The following is a 3,983-nucleotide window of genomic DNA, read 5'->3' as shown; positions in this document are numbered from 1 at the left end:
AGACGGGGTTTCATCTTGTTGACCAGGCTGGTTTCGAACTCCTGGCCTCAAGTGATCCACCTGCCTCAGCCCCACAAAGTGCTGAGATTAGAGGTGCAAGTCACCGCGCCCGACCCTACTTCACTTCTAACGCCCACCATACGTGCTTCCAAATGTTTTCTGAATGACAAGGTGAACGAGTGAATGGGACTACGTGACTTCGGGCAGCAGGAAATCCTATTCCTTGGACCTCAGTTTCCCTTTTTGGAAAGCAAGCCTGTCTTTCGCTCTCTGCCCTAAAAGCCTGAGTTCTGGGCTTGAGATGAGCGCGTCCTGAAGAGCAGACTCCAGGTGGACGTTGAGCTGGGTCTTCTAGGATGCCAGGATCCGGCCAGCTCTTGGGTCCGGTCCTCCCGCGGAACCCCGTACACGCAGTCCCAGCGCCGACCCACCCAACTTCCCTTTGTTCCCCCAAGCCACGCCCCTCCGCATAGCTCGTTCCCCATTGGCCGGGGAGCGGGGCGGCGGGCGGCGGGAGGGGTCGTGTGCGCCTGTGCGTTGTGTGTCCCGGCCGCAGCCCGGAGCCAGCTGCAGCTCCTTGATCAGAGCCGGATCCTGAGCGGGGAACACGGGCTGAAGCGGCGGCGGCGGCGCCGGCGGCCATGCCCCGGGGCTCCATTGTTGAGGCTACCCCGGCTCTGTAGGCTGCTCAGCTGCGCTCCAGTCGGCCCAGGCGCCGGGGCGAGGAGCGAACGCTGCGAGGCGGCGGCCTGAGGTGAGACGGCTCGACGAGCGACGAGGTCCCTGCCCCAGGCATGGCGGCTACGAGCTGGGCCCCGCAGGTTCCGGGGTGGGGATCCGGGGTCCGTGCGTCTGGGCTTTGTCTAGGCCTCGGGTGGCACCGGGCGCTTCGCACCTGCTGCAATACCGCGTGGGCCCGCGCGGTGTCCTGGTCGCCCTGCGGGTGGGGGCCGGTCCCCACTGCTTCCCGGCTCCTCCCGTCTGCCGCGGAGGGAACTGCATGGACCTGGGCGCTGCCTTCTGTCCGGTCCCCCCGCGGCGTGGTTGGTCCCCGCGTGCGGCAGAGGGGGCCCTGCCAGGACTCACTCGTGGGGTGGGGACCGCGTCACCGTGAGTGGGAGACTCCGCCGCCCTCCCTGGCAGTGAGACTGCTTCGCCAGACTCACCGAGGGGACTGCGCCGACCCTCGTACTAGGGGGTCCGTGACTCTGGGTGGGGGCTCTTTTCCGGCCCCACATAACGGCTGAGTGTTTTGTCACCTATATAGGTGGCTGCGTGGACCCGCACGCGTGGGTCCTGGCCGTCCTGCTAGTGGGGCTGTGTGCCGCCCCGTGGCTCGTCTGGGTCGACCCCGCCAGAGACGCGCGTGTAGTGGGGGTCCGTGTGCGGGGGAAGTCGTTGGTGGGGGCGCACTGCCCCGGCCCCGTGATTTATCGTCTCACATCCCCGGCGGGAGGAAGCGAGAGGTGCGGGCCTACGGCTGTAGCGCAGCTGCCGCACCGACCTCTGCTGTGGCCGGCGGGTCCCGGGGGGCGAGGGGCTGTCACCGCGCATCCCACCGCCGCGCTTCCTGCTCTGGCCCCGGGCTGGGCTCTGATTGGAGGGAGAAGGGCTCTTCTGCCCGGCGCTTCTTGATTTCTTCCGTTAGTAATGGGAAGACAAAAAAATCTGAAAGGCAGATTGAACTTTGTAGCTCTCAGCGCCTGGAGAGTGGAAGAAACTCTCCCAAGAATTTGGCGGGCTGGAAAGTGCGTTTCAAGCAGGAGCATCCACACCCACGGAATGAGGCCAAGGCAGTTACAGTTAGAGGTCAGATTTGTGAGGGGAGAGCGAGGGTGAGGTCCGTGGGTGGGGAGACTCTGACCTCAGCTTGATGGGAAGACCTGATGCTGCCCCTCAGACGCTGTATTTCTCAACCACCAAAGAAAGTGGAATCACTCCTTAGTGAATGCTTTCATCAAACTTTTGAAACACCTGTAATGTCCCAGGAAGCAAAATCGAACTGGACTGTTTTCCCCTTTTAAGAGTGTTAAACGTCCCGGAGACAAACAGCAGAAGGCTCAAGGAGTCCAAATACTCAACCTGAAGTTCTTTCTGAACAACAGATGGTGTATAAGTGACAGGCATACGAGATAAAACTGAACTAATCACCGCAGCTGTGGTTCCTAGCCGTGTAGCGTGTCATGCAGACCCTTTTGCCTTCTCTGCCCTCCGCTGTCCCAGACCCCAAGGCTATCGAGCACCTCCAGTCATCAGCTCCTGCCGACCCATTGCTATGAACTCTGTTTCGGTGGCTCCCTTCTCTCTGAAGTTTTGCTTTTTCTCCTGAAGTCCTGGTCTTTAAGAGCTTATGGTCTGCAGGGACAGATTGGCTTTGGGCAGTACATAGTTAACTGTAGCACAGCTTGAAAAATGCTCTGATAGAGGTGGGCGGCAGTTTGTACATGCGGGTAAGTGCGAGGTCCTTTTTCAATACCATGAAACCAAGTATTCATGCTGTTTTTAAATCTGCACTTCTTTGACTCTCCAGAGGGTTTTTAGATTAATTTTTTTTCTGTTACTTCCTAGTGTTTGTTGCATAGTTCAGAGTACTTGATGAAAACTTACCAGGTCTGCCGGGCATGGTGGCTGACGCCTGTAATCCCAGGACTTTGGGAGGTCTAGGCAGGCGGATCACTTGAGGTCAGGAGTTCGAGACCAACCAGGCCAACATGGTGAAACCCTGTCTCTACTAAAAATACAAAAATTAGTTGGGCGTGGTGGTGGGTGCCTGAAATCGCAGCTACTCAGGAGACTGAGGCAGGAGAATAGCTTGAACCCAGGAGGCGGAGGTTGCAGCGGTGACCTGGGCAGCAGAAACCACACTAAACAGTCCTCATCCTGGAGCCTGGCCACAATCTTGGCTTCTCTTCTCCTTGGGTAGAGGGTGTGGGGAGCTTTCTACCCTGGAGGCTGAGCAGTGCAGCTTCTAACCAGGGTAGGCATTTGTCTGTCCCTGGGAATACAGACAGCATTCTCAAAAGTAGCCCGAATACTCCTGAACAGCTTTTTGTAGGGTGGGGCGGGGCGGGGCAGAGGGTCATTTTGACTCATAGGTACCTTTTCCACTTTCACTGCTGATAACTGTGTTACAGATTAAAATTTTGATTTTGATACTGAAGAGGGCTTAAGGGAGTGAGCTATTATGGCCCATCTAAATCTGCTAAAATAGAACCACGGGGTAGTGTAGGAAAATCTCTTCTAAATTATGGATCGTATATGGTGAACGTTAGAAGCCATGTGTACCTAAGTTGAAAAATCAAAACATGTCTCGTATTTGGATGACCCCGGTAAGTCTGGATGCCACTGAGCCTTGTGTGAACACAGGATGCTGAGGTGTAGGGATCAACAGGCTTTGTCTGGACATCTTGCGCTTCTCCCTTGGGGGAAAGATGGGTGGCAGTAGGAGCGCACAGCTGTTGGGCCCCTAATATTTGTCAGCTGTCTTACATGTGGGATTCCATTTAATACCATCTTGGAGGTAAAATTATTTTATTGAAGATGAAGATAGAGGCTTAGAGAAGTTAAGAAAATTGTTCAAGTTCATGTCATTTGTTTTCTTTTGTTTTGTTTTGAGACAGAGTTTTGCTCTTCTTGCCCAGGCTGGAGTGCAATGGCATGATCTCGGCTCACCACAACCTCTGCTTCCCAGGTTCAAGTGATTCTCCTGCCTCAGCCTCCCGAGTAGCTGGGATGACAGGCATGTGCCACTATGCCAGGCTGATTTTGTATTTTTGGTAGGGACGGGGTTTTTCCATGTTTGTTAGGCTGGTCTTGAACTTCCAAACTTGGGTGATCCGCACAACTCGGCCTCCCCAAGTGCTGGGATTACAAGTGTGAGCCACCACGCCTGGCCAAGGCCATGTAATTTCTTAAGTGGAAAGATGAAGTCGATGATGAACTCAGAATTTTGATTTCAAGGCCCTTGATCTTTCCATAACACG

General features: G+C 55.6%; 1 pseudogene; it reads right to left on the bottom strand.

Moving 5' to 3' along the window:
* Positions 1–275: 275 nt before the first annotated feature.
* LOC111533595 lies at positions 276–1,238 on the bottom strand (annotated as a pseudogene).
* Between the last annotated feature and the right edge of the window lie 2,745 nt (positions 1,239–3,983).

The sequence above is a fragment of the Piliocolobus tephrosceles genome, unplaced genomic scaffold, assembly GCF_002776525.5.
Source record: "Piliocolobus tephrosceles isolate RC106 unplaced genomic scaffold, ASM277652v3 unscaffolded_31360, whole genome shotgun sequence".
Classification (NCBI taxonomy): domain Eukaryota; kingdom Metazoa; phylum Chordata; class Mammalia; order Primates; family Cercopithecidae; genus Piliocolobus; species Piliocolobus tephrosceles.
The sequence above is the reverse complement of the archived record's forward strand: the minus strand, read 5'-3'. Positions and strand labels throughout refer to the sequence as shown.